This window comes from Hemicordylus capensis, chromosome 1, assembly GCF_027244095.1.
Source record: "Hemicordylus capensis ecotype Gifberg chromosome 1, rHemCap1.1.pri, whole genome shotgun sequence".
Classification (NCBI taxonomy): domain Eukaryota; kingdom Metazoa; phylum Chordata; class Lepidosauria; order Squamata; family Cordylidae; genus Hemicordylus; species Hemicordylus capensis.
The window spans coordinates 375,197,196-375,220,040 of NC_069657.1; the positions used below are offsets into that span (position 1 = coordinate 375,197,196).

The window sequence follows — 22,845 nt, forward strand, 5'->3', positions numbered from 1 at the left end:
ATTAAGCACTGAGGAGGTAGTTTGCAGGCTGCACCTCTACACCATTAGGCACAATGTCAGCCACTGTAAATGTTTTACTACCCTTCTAATCAGCTTATAAACAGTGGATGTGATTATTCTGGTCCATGTTAGAGCCTTTCCAAGAAAACTTGGATTTCTTTTCCTATAGTCCGATATCCTATTCAGTATGGGGTGGGGGCATTAGACTTGCTGAAGGAGGGGAGAGCTTATTCAATGTGTGGTATGAAAAATACAAATAAAAACACTTCAAAAGAATGATGCAAGCATGGAGCAATATGAAAATGACATCATAAGCACTAAGTCTGTGCAAAACTGGCTTGGTAAAAGCAGATATTGTCCCATTTTACCTGAATCAGAGAGGTTCAGAGAGAAAGAGTGAACCCCAATATGCACACGCCAGGTCGCTTTAGACTTCTCCAACCCTTTTCAAAAAATCTATTATATTAATTCTCCTGGGTGTGCCTTGGAATGTGCGTCCCAGAGCCCAGCTTGATTGGCTGAGGCGCACCCAGGAGGATTGGTTGCCTCAGCGGCGGGCCTGGTCGCAGAGGCCAGAGGCGGTGGCGGGCCTGGCCCGTCCATGGAGGCAAGGCCCAGGAGGGGGGAAAGAAAGTGCGGGGGCAGAAGAGGCGGTGGGGAGGAGAGGCGGCTGGGCCTGGAAGTGGAGACTGGGGCAGAAGGTGGGGGGAAGAGGTAACCGTGGCCCCAAAGAGCGCACAGATGCTCTGTGCAGGGTCGGCTAGTAATAATGGAGTTTTCCAAATCTTCAAATGGTGGCAAGAGTGTGCTCTTTCTTCTTCTTAGTGATCATCGCTTAGGCGGGAGGGCATCTTCAGCCCTCTGTCTGCCCAACTGCTTGCCTGCCTGTGCATATCTGTTTTTTTAAAGTTTTAAAAAAGCTTTTAAAGCTTTTTTAAAACAGACAAATACAAGCAACTGATTTCTGGGTTTCTCCTGCAATTCACTGGTGTGAGGTAACTTCCCCTTAGTTTCTCTGTTGTAACATCACTACCCCAGCACTTTTCTTCTGGGTTCAGTTATCATCTGTGGTTACTTTAAAAACCTTTTACAAAGGTTTGTGCGATCCTGACCCTGAAATTGAGAAGCATCCAAAGAACCCCAAACTGATATTTTTAGAGTCGGATTGTCTCAGATCAGATCCAATTCTGACTTTCACTTTAATGCACAGTCCAGTATGGGCCATGGTACTTACTTATTTTATTTTATTTTATTTTATTTTATTTTATTTTATTATTTATTCATTCATTCATTCATTCCATTTCTATACTGCCCTTCCAAAAATGGCTCAGGGCAGTTTACACATAGAAATAAATAAATAAATAAGATAAATAAATTATACTTACTTACACAGTCACAATACTTACACAATCACAGATCCACTTACCACAGGCATTTTGAGATCCAGGGATCTAGAGGTTTGTTCCCATGCTGCCTCCTTCCACCAATGATGCAATGACTGGGAGAAGTAATCTGGCCAACAGCTGCTGCCCACAATGCCCTAATCATTAACTGACTATTCTGGAGTCAGATTCATGGTGGACAAGTCTATTAATGGCTTGATGGCTATAGGATACCAGCTGCATGGGAGCAATGGAAGGAGAGGGGGCATGCCTTCATCTCCTGCTTCTGGGCTTCCCTGGGGCATCCAGTGGAGAACAGGATGTAACATGGATAGGCCTTGCCTGATCCCATAAGCATCTTCTTCTATTCTTATGAGTGAAGAAGCTCTGGTAGTAGTTCTATGATTGTAATCCGTGGCCTCCAGGTGGGTTTGGAGTTTTCTGAAGCACAGCTGCCTATGCTATCACTGGAGGGGAGGGTTGTACTGGCAGAGTATGCCAGAGAAAAGGAATGGATTGTATCCTTAAGAAACAGGGACCCATAGAAGAAATTGTTTAAAAGAACAGCATGATCAAAGGGCAGATGTGTGTGCCAGCCATACGTGTTTACTCCAAATATTTTCCATCCTTTGCAGGCACTAACTGGCTTGATCACATTCTAAACAGCTTGGAAAGTACAGCTGCAAAATATACGGATGAGCAAATGAAAAAGAGAATTGCTCTTGAAAAGGAACTGGAAATGACTCCACGTCTTGAGCTTGGGGATCCAGACAAATTTAAGGTTAGTATGACAACAAAGATGACTAGCGCTAAGCAAGGGGGAAAGACGTGAGCAGAGAACACTCAGCACTCCCTGAGATGATTCACACTAGCAGCCCGACTCAGGCTAGGGAAGCCCAGTGCACACAGAGGCAGCATGTGCACATAACATGAAAGCACATTTAAATGGGGCAAAGGCTGCAATTTGTGTCCGTCCAAATGTGTGAAACTGCAGTTTCCTGGCAAAAGAGACCTGTGGTTTCCTTCACCAAACTCTAAATTGAAACCAGTTCATAGTGAGTTTCTAGTGAGTTTCACCACCCCAACCTGAAATTTTGTGGTGGCAGCATTACATCCAAATGTGGATGCCACCATTACTGCAGTTTCACGCTGTTTCTGGAACAATAATCATAGAGATGGTGGCCCAGACCTACCCGGGATCACACCCGCTCCATGCCTGCGGTGCTTCTTACTGACTGGTTCTCTGAGCACTTGCCCTGCCCCCTGTCTACGATGATCTAATAAAGCAGTTGCCTGGAAACAGGAACTCTACCATATTTCATTCCAAACTTGTCAGTCTGTCAAATGTGAAAGTTACATGGGGGCATGCCCTCTTCCCACTCTGTCCCTTGTTACCCTCTCCTTGCAATCAGGAGAAAAAGGGGATGGGATGGCAAGATAGGCACTATGTGCTTTGCTCTCTGAAAATGAAGCGATACAGATGTATGTTCAAGGACATGCAGTTGTGGTTGTAACCTAAACAGGGCAAGCCCCATTAGATTGCTGGGATGGTAAAATATGGCAGGGTAGCGATACCTGTGGTTGGGTTTAAAAGGCAGCCCTACCCAGGAATTCTTAATGGCTCAGGTCTACTTTTAGTAGTATGATGTTGGGAAAGATGGACTCAACCCATTCCCTTCAGGTTATTCATGAGATATGCTGTGCAGCAGGATCAGATTGCCTTCAGTGAAAGGAGAGATTCCTCTTATGTGATGAGGCTGGATGCTGCTCCTGAGTGAACCGCTCTCTCATCAGAGTGTAAGGCGATGGGGATACCCCTTCAAAATGCATGAGAAGAACTGTTGGGTGGGAGAGGGGGATCGGGCAGAATCACTAATAAAGTGTAATGAAAGCCCATCTTACATGGTCTGCTCTCTCACGAGAATGTTAGGCCATGTGGACACGCATGTGGGCCAGATTTGGGGTTTCGCCTCTCCCACAATGCCCCATGGCAGTAGATCTGCATACACCACTACACTGGTGAGAATCAGGGAAAACTGAATGAGAGTAAAGATCTGTCCCCAGTCCCGGTGTTTCCCCAGTCTGTCCACCTGGCAACTCCCATTCACATGGAGTGTCCAATTCTCCTTTGGTTTTGTCAAAGGCTTCCCTGGAGAATAGAGGGTTGCTGGGCAAAATTTATATCATTAACCGGAGAGAATTGGGGCTTCACACAAGCGGGCCCCTCTTTTTGGGATGGCTCAATTAATGAGCACACAGTCCAACAGAAGTCTGAAGGATTTTGAGCCTATGGTCCTCCCCAGTAGACTGGCCCTCTCATCCCTGGGCAGCAAGCCAACAGAGAGGAAGGAGTGTGGTTTAGTCCCCCTAAACTGCTTTACAGAGGTGAGCCATCGCAGGATCATGCTTGGTCACAGCGGGCCAGACCCCAGGATCATTTGTCCTACCTCATATACAGATCCCCTCCTACGAAGTAATCATGATGACCTCTCTCCCCCAGGTATAAAAAAAATAGTGCCCCTCAGCATCCCCCCGCTTCCAGGTATTGTGCTTATGTGAGAGTTTTACTGGCCGGTCAGCTTAACTTTGGTGCCAGGTAAATTGATGGAAAGCATTTTTAAGGACAAAATTGTTAAACATACAGAGGAAAAGGCCTTGCTGAAGGAGAACCAGCATGGCTTCTGCAAGGGAGAGCCTTGCCTCACTAACCTTTTGGAGTTCTTTGAGAGTGTCAACAGGCATGTGGATAAAGGTGATCCAGCTGATATAGTGTACTTGGACTTCCAAAAATCTTTTGATAAAGTTCCCCACCACAGGCGTTCCCCACCTTCAGTAAATTTAGCAGTCATGGAATAAGGGGACAGGTTCATGTGTGGATCGGTAAATGGTTGAAGGACAGGAAATAGAGAGTAGGAATAAATGGACAGTTTTCACAATGGAAGGTGGTAGGAAGTGGGGTCTCCCAGGGATCAGTACTGGGACCAGTGCTCTTTAACTTGTTCATAAACGTTCTAGTAGTTGGGGTGAGCAGCAAAGTGGCCAAATTTTCCGATGACACTAAACTATTTAGAGTAGTGAAATCCACAACAGATTGTGAGGAGCTCCAAAAAGATTGCTCCAAACTGGGTGAGTGGGCGACAAAATGGCAAATGTGGTTCAGTGCTGGCAAGTGTAAAGTGAAGCACATTGGGGCAAAAAAAAACCCCTACTTCACATTTACGCTGATGAGATCTGAGCTGTCAGTGACTGACCCGGAGGGAGATCTTGGGGTCGTGGTGGACAGCTCACTGAAGGTGTTGACTCAGGGTGCGGCAGCTGTGAAAAAGGCTAATTCCATGCTAGGAATAATTAGGAAGAGGGTTGAAAATAAAAATACTAAAATTATAATGCCCTTATACAAATCTATGGTGTGGCCACATCTGGAGTACTGTGTACAGCCTTTGTCACCATATCTTAAGAAGGATATTGCAGAACTGGAAAAGGTGCAGAAGAGGGCAACCAAGATGATCAGGGGCCTGGAGCAGCTTCCTTATGAGGCAAGGCTACAGCATCTGGGGCTCTTTACTTTGGAAAAGAGGCAACTAAAGGGAGACATGATCGAGGTGTATAAAATTATGCATGGAGTGGAGAGGGTGGACAGAAAGAAATCTTCCTCCCTCTCTCACAACACCCCATGAAACTGAAGGTTGGGGAATTTAGGACCAACAAGAGGAAGTACTTTTTCACACAGCACATAATTAAACTATGGAGTTCTTTTCCATGTGATGTGGTGATGGCCACCAGCTTGGATGGCTTTAAAAAGGGCTTAGACAGATTCATGGAGGACAGGTCTATCAATGGCTACTAGTCTGGTGGCTGTGGGCCACCTCCAGCCTCAGAGTCATGATGCCTCTCAATACCAGTTGCAGGGGAGCAACAGCAGGAGAGAGTGCATGCCCTCAACTCTTGCCTGTGGGCTCCCCAGAGGCATCTGGTGGGCCATGTCTGAAACAGAATGCTTGACTAGATGGGACTTGTGCCTAATCCAGCAGGGCTGTTCTTAAGTTCTTGTTTGTTTGTTTTTTGCGGGGCTCTTATGAGGGCGGCGATGCAATCGCTGTTAGATGGATGGAGTATTAGATTCCACTGTTAGACCAGGAGAGGGATCTTGGAGTCATGGTGGACAGCTCATTGAAAGTGTCGACTCAATGTGCAGAAGCTGTGAAAAAGGCCAATTCCATGCTAGGGATAATTAGGAAGGGGATTGGAAATAAAATGGCTAATATTATAATGCCCTTATACAAAACTATGGTGTGGCCACACCTGGAGTACTACGTACAATTCTGGTAACCACATCTAAAAAGGACATTGTAGAACTGGAAAAGGTGCAGAAAAGGGCAACCAAGATGATCAGGGGCCTAGAGCACCTTTCTTATGAGGCAAGGCTGCAACACCCAGGGCTATTTAGTTTAGAAAAAAGACAACTGCGGGGAGACATGATAGAGGTCTCTAAAATCATGCATGATGTGGAGAATGTGGAAAAAGAGAACTTCTTCTCCCTCTCACATAACACTAGAACTAGGGGTCATCCCATGAAACTGATTGCCAGGAAATTTAGGACCAGCTAACGGAAGTATTTTTTCAACCTGGATGGTTTTAAGAGGGGTATGGATAGCTTCATGGAGGAGAGATCTATCAATGGCTACTAGTCAGAGGGCAATAGTTCACCTCCAGCCTCAGAGGCAGGATGCCTCTGAATACCAGCTGCAGGGGAGTAACAGCAGGAAAGAGGGCATTCCCCCAACTCCTGCCTGTGGGCTTCCAGTGGCATCTTGTGCGCCCCTGTGTGAAACAGGATGCTGGACTAGATGGGCCTTGGGCCTGATCCAGCAGGGCTGTTCTAATGTTCTTATGAAGAGCTTGCATGCCATTTAAAGAGAATTTAAATGCCTTTTCCCTGCTGAGGATGGACGGTCCATTCCAAAAAGGAACGATCACACTCTGCATGCCCCTTTGAAGAGCCCTGCTGACATCCTGATGCTTTGCCCACAGTTTGGTGACATAAGAGCTATGAAGATTGCTGGGATGGGGACACAGCAGAGTAGGAAGAGAGAGGGCCTCTCCTGCCCTGAAAACAGAGATTTCCGGGCTGTGGCGGGACAAACGTCTTCAATGTGATTCACAGTTAGGAAAATTAACTGCAGGTTCAGCAACCCCCAGTTTCAAATTTCTTGCAAATGCACCCAGAGTCAGGCACCTTGAGCGCATGACTCACAAGGGAATCCCTCACTGCCCGAGCTGCTTGTATGGTGCATTTTGGGGTACCTGGAGGCCAGGACTCATTTTCCCGGCCTCCAGTGATCTGTGCTGCGTAGCACAGGTTGTGTGGATGTGCGATGGCACACTGAAGAGGAGATTGGCTATTGTTGTGTGGGAGGTAGGTTCCACCCTGCCTTCCCCCCCCACCCCACCTGCCATCCCTCCCTGGTGGTGTGGATGACCTCACTGTCTTGGTGAATCAACTTTTTCAAAAGGGCTTATGAAGAGTCAAGCACAAGCCCCTCTTTAATTACATGCAGGGCTCTACAATAAAAGGAGTAGAAATTTGGATTCCTCTCCTGGAGGAAATTAATGTTTAATAGGGTCATGTCCTTCTCCAAACTAAAAATGCCCATGCCAACATGCTCTTGATCCTGCTGTTAACTTTGAACTGCAGGGGAGAGCCCACTATTCAACTTCCTGATCCAGTAACTACATATAAAAGTCTTATTTGTCTCTCCATTTGGAAAGCTACTTTCCTGAATGTGAAGGGAAAGAAGGATGGCTGGCATCCACTCTTCTTAGTGTGCTGACTCACAATTCACATGACGAAGTGGGGGAGAGGCATTTTCACCAATTTTCTCTTCCCTTTGCTGTGAAACCCTTGGGGACTGAGGGCTGTGAAACCCTTGGGGACATATTTTCAGGAGGCACAGGTGGCTACAGAAGGAATGATAAGTGAAAATCAACCTTCTCCCGTTGTGTGTGCATGTCATGTCAGCCACAAACAGCCCAGTTCTGTAGACTTTGTATTCTATGTTTATGTAAACCTATGATGCAGTTTACTCATAACATAGTATTCACAAATAGCACAGCAAGTAGTTCAGCTCAGTTATTCCTCTCAGGCAAACTGCTCAAAAACCTTTAATTCATATATAACAGCTTCTACAAATGTCTGAACATTTTCAACACAACCCTTTCCGAACTGTTCAGCGCCCAGAAGTCAAAATGTCTCTGACTTGGGAGGTTGGAAGCAAATATTTCATCTAGCCTTGGGGGCCGGGGGGGGGGGGGGGCTTTGATTATGTAAAGCCTCACTGCACTCCCAAGGGCACTGTCTTTCTTTTTAGTTTTAAGAATTGCAAATATTATTGTACCTGTAGCTTGAAGACATATGGCCTAATACAAGGTAGTCTAGAAGTGCAATCTCAGTAGCAGTCACCAGGTGCTACTGTTCCAAGTGGTGTTGCTGCTTTAGTTTCCTTGGTTGTGTATCCAATCCCATGCATGGAAATGATTGCTGTTCTAATACAGCTAGTAACATAAGAACATGGGAAGCTGCCTTCTATTGAGTCAGACCATTGGTCCATCTGGCTCAGTTTTGCCTTCGTAGACTGGCAGCGACTTCTCCACGTTGCAAGCAGGAGTATGTCTCAGCCCTATCTTGGAGATGCCAGGGAGGGAACTTAGAACCTTCTGCATGCAAGCATGCAGATGCTCTTCCCAGACTGGCCCCATCCCCTAAGGGGAATATCTTACAGTGCTCACATGTAGTCTCCCATTCAAATTCAAACCATGGCAGACCCTGCTTTGCGAAGGGGACAATTCATGCTTGTTACCATGAGCAGCAAGACCAGCTCTCCTCCCATAAAGGAACCTTATGGTCTGAAGCTGATTTCAGACCATAATGATGTCATGCATGTTATCAAATGGACCCACTAATTGTCCCATAAACATAAAAAAAATACTGAGGAGGCCTTCAAATCAAAGAAGGGCTGCTTCAGACATCTCTGTAGTACACATAGTAGAACAGGCATTTGCTTTTCTCAGGCGGCATACATGGAGTTTTCTACATGGAAGTCATGTCTGTACAGAAAATGGATTGTCAAGGGATCTTGATACTGCTGGCTTATCCCCCATCAAGGGATGGGGCTATATCTCAGTGGTAGAGCTTCTGCTGGAATGCAGAAAACCCCAAGTTCATTCCTGGCATCTGCAAGTAGGGCTGAGAGAGACTCCTGCCTGGAACCTCAGAGAAGCTGCTGCCATTCACCATAGACAATACTGAGCCAGATGGGTCAATGGTCTAAATCGGCATAAGGCAGATTCCTGTGTTCCTAGATACTCTGCAGCGGGCAAAGCAAGAGGCATGCCTGCTGCTTCTTTGCCTCTCTACACCCCACCCATGCTCTTCCTCAGGGTGGGGAGAGTGTCTGTACCTGCTAAGGAGTGCATAATCACACCGGTGACAGTACTCCCAGCATGTACTCCCAGCAATGGCACTCTGTAGTAGCCATGGCCCAGCTGCCCTGGAGCCTCCCCACCTTTGGAAGCAGCATGAGCAGCCTGGGGCGGGGGGGGTGGCTCAGAAGTAGCTAGCGTGCCTCTCACCTTGATCTGCAGCCTGCTGTGCAGTGTGTAAACCAGATTCTTTCATTTAAAGAGTTTCATTCAGTCTCAGGCTATTAATTAAATCAATGGAGTCAACATTAGTGCTAGAGATAGAATGTTTTACCACAGAAGTGCATAGGGCTGTTAATGCAGTGTCAGTGTTGTTAAAGAGAGAAGATTTTATTCAACTTGATATCGACTTTGCTGCCTATTTCCTATTTTGTTGCAGAGGATGGAGAAATTACCTTCCCAAAGGATCATAATCACTCACCTTTCTCTCATTCACTACCCAAGTCTATTTTCAGGAATAAAGCCAAGGTCAGTGGGCATAAGTCTTACATCCTCAATTTAGGATTAGGTAAACAGGATGCTGGACTAGATGGGCCTTGGGCCTGATCCAGCAGGGCTGTTCTTATCTAGTCGGAGGGTTGTGGGCCACCTCCAGCCTCAAAGGCAGGATGCATCTGAGTACGAGTTGTTGGGGAGTAACAGCAGGAGAGAAGGCATGCCCTCAACTTCTGCCTGTGGCTTCTGGTGGCACCTAGTGGGCCACTGTGTGAAAAAGGATGCTGAACTAGATGGGCCTTAGGCCTGATCCAGCAAGGCTGTTCTTATGTTCTAAACATATGATCAGTTATGCATAGTGACCAGGTTGTCTCTGAGAGGGTTATGTAAGCTGTTTCGGTTTGAGCTGGGCTAGATGTTGAGTTTGCTCAGCTAGACATGTTTGGAGTCAACCTGGACTGTCCTCGGCTGTTCCAAGTCTGAACCAAACCTAACCGGGCCCAGTTTGAACTCAGCTGGTTCGGAACCATACTGGTAAAGGGGAATCCATTGAGGATTCCGCTTTACCAGTAAAGATGGCTGTCCTAAGGTTAGAAGGGGGTAGGAGGGAAGGAGGGGGTAGGAGGGGGTAAATAGGTACTTAAATTGCTGCCACTGTTGGCTGTGGCCGTGGGGGCCATGGGGGGCAGTGACTCCCCTCACCCACGCCCATCCTCACTCAGAGTAGGCAGGGCCAGCAGTGGCTTGGCTCAGGCCTTCCTCAGCCCAGTTCAATCATCTGCGCATGTGTGGAGGCCATTTTAGTGACCTCCGTACATGCTCAGAGGCCATTTGTGTGGGCATGTGCAGAGGCCATTTGCAGGCCACCTCCAGACCTGCCTACTCTGGGGGAGGTCAGCAGCAGTGTGTGTGTGTGTGTGGGGGGGTGCTGCCACCCTGCCTCACGGTCCCCACCACCAGAGCCACTGCCAGTGGCCATACCTATTTACTTCCCTCCCAGCTCCTCTACCTTTAGGACAACCTGCTTTACTGGTAAGGGTAACTCCTCACTGAATTCCCCTTCACCAGTAGAATTCAGAGCTAGTCAAACTGGCTCGGTTCGGACTGGAACTGGGTCCATTCTACCAGGGCAAAACTGAACCGGCCCAGATCGGCTCCATTTCAAACCATCCCAGGTCAGCTCAAATTTGGCTCGATCCAGATTTGAGCAGAACCAGCAAAACCAGTTTTCTGCACACCCCTAGTCTCTGAGAGGCAAAGGTGTGCATCAAGCTCACTCTTCAACATGTCAGTTTCAATAACAACAACATACTTGCTAGTACATATGAAGCACATATGTTTGCAGACCAGAGGTGGCTCTGCTGCAATTGCCAAAATGAGGTAAGTGAGTTGTTCTCAATCATGCCATCATAATGTCCCCAGGTCTGCCTGTTTCTGGGCTGTGAAACAAAGCCATGCAAATGTTTTTTTCCTAAGCTACCATGAGCTGGTCTTGTGGTAGCAAGCATGAGATGTCCCTTTAGCAATGCCGGGTCTTATTTTCTTGTGCCTCTTGTGTTGGGAAGTCTCTCTGGTAAAAGATACTCTTCTATTACAGCCAGGTGCACTGAGGCACAACACAGCGGAGTCTGCCTAGGCATGTATGTATGCTGAGAGTAAAATAAACTTGGAGCCAGTTCATAGTTTCCAATCAATGTAAGGAGTCTTTATTGGTGAACTCCATTCTAGATAGTAAAGTGGAGAGATAGGGTCTCTTATCTAGCTAGCTAGCTGGATGCAGAGGGGTGGTTTCTGCATCTCTGCACACATGATGCAGGGAGAGAGGAGCGGGGGTGTTGCAAGGGAGAAGAAAGGGAAACAGGAAGCGTCAAGGCAGGCAGGAAGTCCCTGAGAGTAGCAATCTACATATCAAAGGGATAGTTTCAGAGCAGTAGAGAAGGGATGACCAATGTCTTGACCCCTCTAGCCCTCTGACTCACTAATCTGTCCCCCTCTATCATTGAGACATGAGACAGTGCAGAGTCCTTCATTTCCAACATCTTGAACATAGTGGTGCTTTGCATCTATGTGCTTTGTTTGAGACATAGTCCTTTCCATCAGTGAGAGTTGGATGCACCCTTGGTTGTCCTCAAACATCTCTGTTGGCTTTGGCTCCTCAATTCCAAAGTCTAACAGTAACTGATGTAGCCATTAGGGATGTGCCAAAACTCAATTCAGCTTCTGAATCGCAGCACCATTAGGCTCATACAGCCCCTTTAACATGGAGGAGAGCAGGTCTGTACCTACTCCTCCTCTGCTCGCCACAGCTGGGAGATGGCCCGCTTGCGCACGCTGATAGCTGGAGGTAGTGCCAACACTATGGAAGTGGCAGAGAGTAGAGGAGGAGCAGGGATGGACCTGCTGTCCTTCACATTAAAGTGGTGGTGTGAGCCCTTGGGTTTAAAGGGATGGTGCCATGAAATTGGAAGCCGAATCACATTTCAAGCACATCCCTGGTAGCCATGTGGCTTCTCAACATGCTTGGCCAGCTGATACGTACTCAGCTTCTGTGGATGAAATTGCAACCGCCTCCATAGAAAAACAGATTTCTGTTTGTGGACTTGCGATCAATTTTGTCCTTGGCCCAATCTGCATCCTTTATTTGTTAATTTATTTATTCGATTTCTATACTGCCCTTCCAAAAATGGCTCATTTATCCTACAAAAAGCAACGCTTAGCACAAAAGCACCAGTGTTCTAGCAAAAAAGAACACCAGGCTACTTCGTTAAGTGGTCTCCCTGCGCCTGCACAGAGGCCATTGAAAGAAGCCCAGCGCAGTTTTCATTTGAGTGCTAGCAGCTGGCCAGGCTGGCCATGGGGAGGGATGGTGGGCCGATCACCGCCTCTTCACATGAGCAGCCGGTGGCTGCAGGGGAATGGTGGCACGGACGGGTTGGGCCACCGCTGCAGGCTGTGCAATAAAGGTAATTAATTTCAGGGTGCCCTGGCGCTGTTTTCTTTTAAAAGTATATCAGACAGAGGCTCCTCTCCCCACCCCCCACAGCACAGGTTGAATTTATTCAAATTCTATTTCAAAAATCAAGACCGAATCAAATCTACCTGGTTTCAATGATGGCCAGATTCGTGGTTGAAGCAGAACAGCTGGTTTTGATTCGACCATGAAAGAAATAGCAATTTTTGATTCATGCACATCTCTACTTGAAACCTTTCTGGCAGACTGTTCAAAATAAATCCAATAATTAATTGATCTGGGATTTTTACATTTTCCCTTTCACACCTTCTTGAAATGTCCGGAATGGGATTCACATGCTCAATTAAATTCTGTCCTTCTTTGAGTTTCATATTGCACAGTCTCACAGTCAGATCACTGCTAGTATTGATTGTCTTTCCAGCATACAGGCATTTTAAAATCTCCCAAGCTTCCTTAGCTCTTCTGGTCTTTCTCAAATGAACAATAATTGAGTCACTTATTGAGTCACTCACGTGCAAGCAGATGAATCCATAGACCTTTCTCTTTTTGGCTTGTTCTCTAGCTGCTTTAAGTCTATCTCCCTCCAGGGTGCTTTCCAATCCCTGAGCCATGAGAAAGGACTCCATCCTCAATGACCACATTTCAAAATTAAATCCATCCAGCCTTGGGATTGCTGCCTTTCCTTGTGCTGCAGTCTCCATGGCAAAAATGTCCCCTAAGATTTCTCTGGAACTCCCTTCCAATCCAGCAAGCTTTACACTTAGTTACGGTGCCTTTTTCTCTGCCATTTCTGTGTTCTCTGGGTTCACTGGGCCCATAACGCTATTAGAGCACTCAGGAAGGGAGATTTCTTTATCTCCCCCAACTACAGCGGACATGTATGGGAGCACCACTAATAAATGTTGTCTAGAGTTCTGGAGTAATGTTGTCTGGAGTAGACTTCCAAATAAAGTAGTTTATTAGGGAAACCCATCAGAGATAGATTAAGACCTATCATGCCTCATGCCTAGCTACACTCAGGAAGTGGGAAGAGAGAAGATGGAGGTCTGTCTCTCAGGTGAAAGAGTGAAACCTGAGATTATCAGTCTAACAAAGGGGAAGTAGAGTAGAGAGAGCCTCTTGCTTACTTGTAGTCCTAGGAGGCTTCAGAATTGGGCTTTATTCATATAGTAGGACATCACAGCATGAACACTAACTATAACTTGAGTGTGTATGTTTTGTGTGTGTTTGAATGTAATGAGGGTATTGATTGATAGGAATTTGATCCTCAGCATTAACATAGCCTCTTTTAAAAGAACAAGCAACATTATTTGAAAACATTGACAACAAAATATTAAAACATGGTTGTTTTTCATGTTTCAGGTACTGGTGCTGATTCGGAATCCAAAAGACACAATGGTGTCTTATTTTCATTTCAGCAATAACATGTTTTGCTTTCCTAATTAAAAATGGGATGAATTTTGCTCTAATTTTATGAATGGGAAAGGTATGTCTTTGGTCTTTTAAAATAATTTAATCAAAATGATGCAGTGGCAGGTTCTCCATTTGTGAGTCGTTGTCTTGGCCTTACTATTAGGGGCGTGCAATTCGGATTTTCGGGTGATTCGGCTCGGACCCGAGCCGAATCACCCCCGTTCTGTTTTGTGCCTGAATCTGGGTCACCCGAATCACCCTTGATTCGGTTCGGATTCGGATTTAATCTGAATCCGAATCCGAATCGATTCGGGGGGGGTAAAAAGGGGCCCAGGGGAAAAATTTTGGGGTGCTGTGGTAGTGCCCAATGGGTAGAGTCTACCACCCCAATTTCAGGGGGATTGGGCAAAGTCCTGATTTTTTGTGAATTTTTAAAGTTTTAGTGACTTTGGGGCAGTTTGGGGGCATAGCATGGGATTTGGGCAAAAGGAGTGGGGTGGGGTGGTAGTGCCTAATGGGTGCAGGCTACCACCCCAATTTCAGGGGGATTGGGCAAAGGGCTGATTTTTGGTAAATTTCTGAAATTTTCATGTCTTTGGGGCAGATTGGGGCATATTGGGGCAGAAAGTGGGGCCTGGGGCAGAATAGTGGGGTAGGGTGGTAGTGCCTAATGGGTGCAGGCTACCACCCCAATTTCAGGGGGTTTGGACAAAGGGGTGATTTTTTGAGAATTTTTGAAGTTTTGGTGACTTTGGGGAAGTTTGGGGGCAGAAAGTGGATCTGCCCCAAAATAGTGGGGTGGCGTGGTAGTGCCTCATGGGTGGAGGCTACCACACCAATTTCAGGGGGATTGGGCAGAGGGCTGATTTTTTGAGAATTTTTGAAGTTTGGGTGTCTTTGGGGCAGATTGGGGGCAGAAAGTGGATCTGCCCCAAAGGAGTGGGGTGGGCTGGTAGATAGTGCCTAATGGCTGGAGGCTACCACCCATCCCCAATTTAAGAGTGATTGGGCAGAGGGGGGAATTTTGGTGAATTTATTTTTATGAGGTTTGTCTTCATAAGGTGAAGTGTGCTAAATTGATTACTTCCTCATATTATTCATAGTAAAGGAAAGTGTGAAAAAGTGAAAGTGGGGTCATGAGAGTTGTTTAATTGAAAAAAATCTCATTTGCTATGATACAATGAGAATTCACACCTCAGAAAAAACTTCTGAGGTGTGAATTCTCATTGTATCATAGCAAATGAGATTTTTTTCAATTAAACAACTCTCATGACCCCACTTTCACTTTTTCACACTTTCCTTTACTATGAATAATATGAGGAAGTAATCAATTTAGCACACTTCACCTTATGAAGACAAACCTCATAAAAATAAATTCACCAAAATTCACCCCCTGCCCAATCACTCTTAAATTGGGGATGGGTGGTAGCCTCCACCCATTAGACACTATCTAGCAGCCCACCCCACTCCTTTGGGGCAGATCCACTTTCTGCCCCCAATCTGCCCCAAAGACACCCAAACTTCAAAAATTCTCAAAAATTCAGCCCTCTGCCCAATCCCCCTGAAATTGGTGTGGTAGCCTCCACCCATTAGGCACTACCACGCCACCCCACTATTTTGGGGCAGATCCACTTTCTGCCCCCAAACTTCCCCAAAGTCACCAAAACTTCAAAAATTCTCAAAAAATCACCCCTTTGTCCAAACCCCCTGAAATTGGGGTGGTAGCCTGCACCCATTAGGCACTACCACCCCACCCCACTATTCTGCCCCAGGCCCCACTTTATGCCCCAATATGCCCCAATCTGCCCCAAAGACATGAAAATTTCAGAAATTTACCAAAAATCAGCCCTTTGCCCAATCCCCCTGAAATTGGGGTGGTAGCCTGCACCCATTAGGCACTACCACCCCACCCCACTCCTTTTGCCCAGATCCCATGCTATGCCCCCGAACTGCCCCAAAGTCACTAAAACTTTAAAAAATCACCAAAAATCAACCATGAACCAAATCACCCAAATTTTTTGTGCCCGAAATTCGGGTCATTCGGCTCGTGCCAGAAAAAATTCAGGGGACATCGAGGGTGATTCGGTTCGGCCCCGAATCACCCAAAATTGCTCATTTCGGGCACAGATCGTTCTGTGCCCGAAATTTTTTGCACATCCCTACTTACTATTTATTTGCATCTGTGGGGACTTCTACACACAGCAGGCTTTACCTCAGGTTTACTGGTAGGCTATACTGCAAACTTGGACCCAAAAAACCAACACAAATAGTGGATTTTTAAAATCCCGGATATAAATCTGGCTATACTCTAACACGCTGTGAAAAACCTTAATTTTGTGTAAACTGTTCCCTGATATCTCCATGGGACTTTGGGGTAAATCTGGCCAATATGTGAATGCACCTCCTCTGTTCTGGGGGAGATGCAAGCTAAAGGGCTTTAAAAGAAATTTTTTGGAAAACTTCATGGTGGCAGCTATAGCCAATAGCTTGTTCTCTCAGTTGCATTTGATATACCAGCTACACCTTCTCTAAAGACTTAGGAAATGGTCAGTCATGAATGGTATGGCAGCCTCTGTGCTTGACAACTGTAATGTATTTTTTATGGAGCTGCCCTTGAAGAAAGTCCAGTACAGTTCATTCAGACAGTGGCAGTAGGACTTGTTCAGCTTCTAGCCTTTGGAAGTATGCAACATATTAATCCTTTGTGTGTTCTGCTCATTACCATTCCTAGTTCTGCCTTTCAAAAACTGGCATGTCCTGCACCCATGTACGTGCATCTTTGTTCATGCTTCTGAGATTTCTCGTCAAATTAGGGTTATCAGATGCACGTACATGCATATTTAAAGATAAATGTACAAATGTTTATAACATCTGCAGGTTATGCTATGTAAAACATTGGTATAACACCAGCATTTCTGCCAGCAGTCCTGATGTATAGAGCTATCTTACATTCATTCATTTATGAAAGGAAATGTGAATAAAATGTGTTGACCTGTGTTTGAGGGAAATTGTCAAGAATACCTAGAGAACTTGGAAGTGTTGTGCTTAAATGCTATATCTAATATGATATCACCATGCAACGCATTTCCCTGTTCTGTCCGCAGTGGGTTATGGATCCTACTTTGACCATTTAGTTGAATGGGACAATTATATGGAAGATGAAAACGTTATGGTCATAAGCTATGAAGAACTGAAGGAGGTGAGGTTTACATTGTCTTCTGGGTTAGGAAAGTCAGACAGTGTATCTTACTGAACTATTGCAGAAGTTATCAATGTACAAGGACTTTCTCTGACAAGAACATACAGACTCCCTTTCATACCTGTGTGTTTTTCTCAGTGAAAATGGATTGCATGTTTCTTCTAGAATGTCCCTAATGCATTGTTGAATAAGTCTTCTGACCACTCCAGTACAGAGCCAGGGAGATTGTTTCTTCAGAAATTAAAGTGGCCAGGGTTGTGAAACCATGATAATTATATTGTCCAATACATATAAGTGCATTCTCTTCTCTTGTGTCTTTTATCATGATCTGCATAATGAATTAATGCGGCCTATACTAAAGGATCTTCTAGACAGATCTAATGAATTTAATATACAGATTCTTTTAGCAGACAAAGATTGTACCACTTCATATAACATAGCAAAATTATTTATTTTAGCTTCGAGATCCCATAAAGTAATTGTAACTGTGGTATCTACTGTAGTTTTATTATTGTAAAATTTTAGCTGTGTACATTTTGATGTTCCCCCTCTTTCTCTCTCCCTCTCTCTATCTTTTCCTGGTCTTTGATTGTATCACAATTTTGATTTTATTTGATTTGGTCGAAATACAAAGGCAGGTCTAAGGTCTATATCACACCAGTAGCTCTTACAACCCAGGAGGAAGCTGGGCTGACAATACAAATGAAGATCCTAAAGTGACCGCCCCCTCCCCCCACTCCCTTCTTAGCCTTAAGTATAAAGTATAAAGTTGGTTTAACAGAGCTTCACAGATGTATCACAGATTTAATGATAATGTACTGGTTTTTGTCTTCTAAAAATATAGAATCTGAATTTGGGATTGAAAAAAATAGCCAAATTCTTTGGGTTTTCCCTGACGGAAGAAGAGATTCAAAGTGTTGCAGAAAAGAGCAGCTTTAAAGCTATGAAAGAGAAAGGCTCAGAAACCCATGGAGTACATGGAGATGTTTTCTTCCGCAAAGGTAAACTGGCTGGGGTTGGGGATGGAAGAGAATTCACCAACGGTTTCCTACCAGGTGGCCATATCTTCACTGATCTACTTATTTGGTGTTTGCCATGGATACCTCCAAAAGGTAGCAAGATTCATACTTCACATCTGTGTTCTCATAGCACCTGTCCTGTTTCCAGTTGTTGACATAGTTCAAAAATGCACAGCGTTTTTGGAATAAAATCAGTTCATAAATGTTAGATTTATGTTCCAAAAATCTCTTGAAAACACCTCCCTAAAAAAAATGGCTGAGCAGATCACAAAATAGAACCAACGTCCCATCTTCTTTTTAAAAGAGGTTATGACTTTGTTATTAAACAGAGGCATGTTTGTGAGGGATTTTCCTTTATGATGACATTGCATGGTTCTGTAATAAAGCATGTGAAACACCTGTTTGATATTTACTGTAAATGGGAAACAGTCTATTAAGGTTCTCCTCTCTAAAGGTAAATTGTCTCTCTTAGTCATCACCTCTATCAAAGAACTACTCTTGCTTAATAAAACGTCCTCTCAACATGCAATATAACTAGCCACTTTCTCAAAATGGTTGTAGGAACTGTTGGTGACTGGAAAAGTCTCCTCTCAGAATCACAGAGCCAAGAAATGGATAGAAGATTTGAAGAGAGTGTTGCAGGAACAAAAATAGGAGCAAAGCTCAAGTATGAGGTTTACTGCAAAGTCTGAGGATACTGACAACTCCTTTTGAAGGGTTGCCTGTCTCCTGTACTGTATCCTGAAAAAGAATTTGCTCCGACTTTTTGTGTGCACGAATTGAAATATGGTAATTCAGTCTTGTTGTTCGCAGTTATAAATGCAATATAACCAGTGGTTTGTTTGTGTGGATGTTGGCCAATCTCAAAATGAAATGAAATTAAGATAGCAGTAGGAACTGCATTTTAAAACAAGAGCAGAGGATCAAATTAAAAGAACAAACCCCATCATCTATCTGAAAAAACTCCATCATCTACCTGGGATCAGTGTCTTCCACTGATTTGTTAAGGCCACCAAAGAGGGAGCCAGGTGATTGGACAGCAGGAGATAACTCCACAGATGAGGCACCACAACTGACCCTGTAGTGATCCACTTCATCTCAGAACGTAGATGAACCTTACTGTAAACGTCAAAGGCAGTCCTGATGCTGTTTTGAATCAGTAACTGTGGAAGCTCTGTTCCTGGTGATTTCCCTGTTGTGAATGGGGAAATCTCTGGAAATATGGTTTCTACAACCGATGCTTCAAAAATCATTGGGGCTGCCTTTGAAGTTTGCTAGGGGATAGCATTATGGCTGCACATTGCTGTGCATCATGCAGGCCACTGATTTCGGTGGCTTGCGCTGGAATGAAAATTTGCCTTACAGAGGTGACAACTCCACAGATTTCCTCTAACTGTACCTTACTTGTAGGGTGGTAAGCATTGTACCCAGGGAGTGGTCATGTTGTTCAGAAAATCCTGAGGCAATCCCATAGGCAATATATTTCTTTGTCCCCACAGTTCTCAAGCAGGAAGGCCATACCTAGATAAGTACTAAACCAGACAGATATCTAGTCTTTACATTACATGTAATTTTACAATACATGTAAAAGAATAACAAGAGGATATAAGAAATTGCTGAAGACAGCAGAAGCAGTCTTTTGCAGCATCATGATACATATAGGAAAAACAACAGAGCTGAAGAACCAAGGTAGTTTATCCATACAAGGTTGCCTCTACGGTATAACAACACAAAGGTCACCAACAACCCAATAATGTTTAGAGCATCCTAAATGACAAAATATGCTTTCCAAGGAGAAACATTTTCAAGCAGAAACCTTTGAAAATCATCACATTTCATTTGTTCCTAAAACAAGCACTCCTATTGGGATGAAATTCAGCAGGTTTTGTCCCCATCTGAAGTGCTTCCGTCCTTGTACATTTGATCTGATTAAGAAAAGAAATTGTAAAAGATTACAGTGACTAGAAATCTGCCCATTAGAAACTTCCAAAGTCAAATCAAAATTGAAACCAACCAACCATCTGAATTGCAGCATATTATTGAAATGAGGAAACCAAAGGGATCAAGTCATCAAATGATGCAATGCTTTGGAAAATGAAATGATTTTTCTTTTTGCATATCCCTAGTGTGAGACCTGTCCAAATCTGTTCCACCTGGGCGCTTTCCAGATTAGACCCTGCAATGGGGTCACATTGGATCTCGGAAGTGTGTTTTCACACTTCCTGCATTGTGACACTGTAACCCCTACAAGGACAGCAGAGTGCCATTCACATTGCCAATGCCTTGTCTCGAATTTAATCGCTGCATATAGAGCTAGGACGTTGTATATCCGGCGAAAGGAAGTTGCTGTGTTTGGGGGTTGTTAATTTCCATGGGATTGCTCCCCCTGCTGTTTGCATTTTCAATGTGACTTGTCTGAACGGAGGCATTTTGCTGCTGTTCCAGCAGCTAGTATGGAAAATGCCCAGGAGAAACTGAGACAGCAGGAATGAAAGTTAGCTGGCATACCATGTTAATTCTAATATTAAAAAGCAGCAGTTGGGAGCAAGGGCTAGTTGCATGGCCTCTCAACCCAGTATCAATTTAGTAAGTTTAGCTCAAGCAGGCCAAACATCATAAAGGCGACACTTAATTCAGACTAACTAATAACACCATATATGACTAACTCTCTGTGACACTGATGCTTATCTTTGGACTTTCAGTTCTTTGAAAAACTCTGAACTCCTGCTACCTGCTGATACGATTTCTCAACTGCTGTCTGGTGCAGTTGCACTAAAAGGGAAGAGAAATGGCAATCACATGATTGTTGCCATAAATATCCATCGCTGGGAAATGGGCCAGTACTACCCCTTCAACTGATTTCTGACTTCACAAGGAAACCGTAATCTCCTTGGACTTTTACACACAGCAGGCTTTGCTGCGGGTTTACTGCAGAGGCATAACTATAGGGGGGGCAGGGGGGGCACGTGCCCCGGGCGCCATCTTTTCTGGTCACGTGGGGGGGTGCCGCCATGACCAATTTTTTTTTAATTTTTTTTTAATTTTTGTTAATACAAATGTTTCCTGCTCAGTGCAGCAGCGCTGCAGCAGTCAAGGGAGTGCGTCGGTGCCCCCTTCCCCATGAGCAGTCCCTTCCGTGCCGCCTGTGCCCCCCACCATTGCTTTGCTGGCGCCTGGCAGCCAGTCAGTGGCCTGGCTTGGCGGCGGCGGCGCGCGCTTGTGAGGAAAAACCTAAGTATAATGTAGTATGTTGGGGGGCGGGGGGGGCGCGGGGGGGCACCATTTCCGTGCTTGCCCCGGGCGCCGTTTTCCCTAGTTACGCCTCTGGTTTACTGGGAGGCTCTACTGCAAACTCGAAGTTGTCCCAAAAACCTGATGCAGAAAGTGGATTTTTTTTAACCCCAGATATAAATCCGGCTATACTCTAACGTGCAGTGAAAAACCCTAATTGTGTGTGAACTGTTCCCCTATAACTCCCTGGGACTTTGGGGGTAAATCTGGCTGATATGTAAATGTACCCCCTCCATTCCAGTGGAGATGCGAGTTAAAGGTCTTTAAAAGCCCTGTGTGTAAAACTTCCTGGGAGTTATTCACACATGGCTTCATGCTTCAGGGTAAATTTTGAGCGAAGCTACTTTGAACTACATTGGTGGCATTGAGGGAAGCAGCCTCTCCCCTCTACGCTCGAGTTTTGTTTTGAAACATCTTCACATGCCATGCATTCACATGGCATGTTTTCCTTCTAGCCAACTGGGGTTGGGGGGGAGAGCTTCCTAAAGAGCGATATCTGCATTTCTGAAGAGAGCATCCCTCTTATCATGCTAATGATTCTAATGTTTTCTAATGTTTTTTTCTAATTTCTAATTTCTAACATTTTCTAATTCTAATGTTTTCTAATTCTAATGTTTTCTAACATTTCTAATATTTTCTAATTCTAATGTTTTCAGAAAAAGTAGCTTAAAACCAGCATTTTAAAAAAACAGAAATACGTTGAGATAAGCTAGAATTCACATCAGAAAGCACGATTTGTGTGTGGGGTGAGTCCAAGAATCTTGAAGGGACTTATAACTGACTGAGAGAACAAAGAGGAAGGTGAGACATCAGGGAGCAATATTAATGGGGATACCCTGCAATTGTGAGGAGGATGCTGGGCCTAGGGTGTCAAAAGTTTGGGAAACATTCCCTAGGCAATAAAGGCAGACCTGCATGAGATGTTAAACATATCCATACTGTATGTCTGAAAACTAGGCATGTGCATTTGTTTTTAACGCAACAAATGAAAGCAAATGAGCCCCATTCATTTCACCTCTTTTCCCATTAAAAAGAATAGGAATTAAACATGAAATATTAAATTTGTTCAATAAACATTAAACACCATAGGTTCTATTAAATATGATATTTTGATCAGATTAATCCGACTCCCCAGAAAAAGGGGGGGAAGTGCAGTTGGAATGGGAGGCATGCCTAATTGTGCAGTAACCGAGTCAGCTTGGATCTTTCATCTGAACTGACCCTATAAGAATTAACCTGCTGAATCAGACTTGATCTGGACACCATTCTGTTTCCACTAGCAGTGAGCCAGATGGCTCCAAACATTCCAAGCAGGAGAGAAAAGTGATGAACTTCCCATGAGACTTGTCTTGTCCCCCTGTATCAGGAGCTTTCCCAGACAGCAAACTTCACTGCAGGAGAAAATAGCTTAAGTCAACATCAGTTAGGATGACAGCATATGCAGTGCCTTTATGGGAGGAAATCTGAGTCATACTCAGATGAACGTGGAGGAAATGGGAGGAAATCTGGGTCATACGCATTGCTGCCACTGCCACCCAATGCCTTCTGGTTCCCCTTTCCACCTCCTCCTCGCCGTGTCCCTGCTGCTGTGCCTGGCACCTGCCCTCTCTGCACCCCTCTGACAGATCGCAGTTGGAACTGTGTTCTCTGTCCATC

The 22,845-nt window shown here is 44.8% G+C and overlaps 1 pseudogene; it reads left to right on the forward strand.

Annotated features, from left to right (window-relative positions):
• The first annotated feature begins 286 nt into the window (after positions 1–286).
• Positions 287–18,590, forward strand: LOC128339337 (sulfotransferase 6B1-like; annotated as a pseudogene).
• Positions 18,591–22,845: the final 4,255 nt, after the last annotated feature.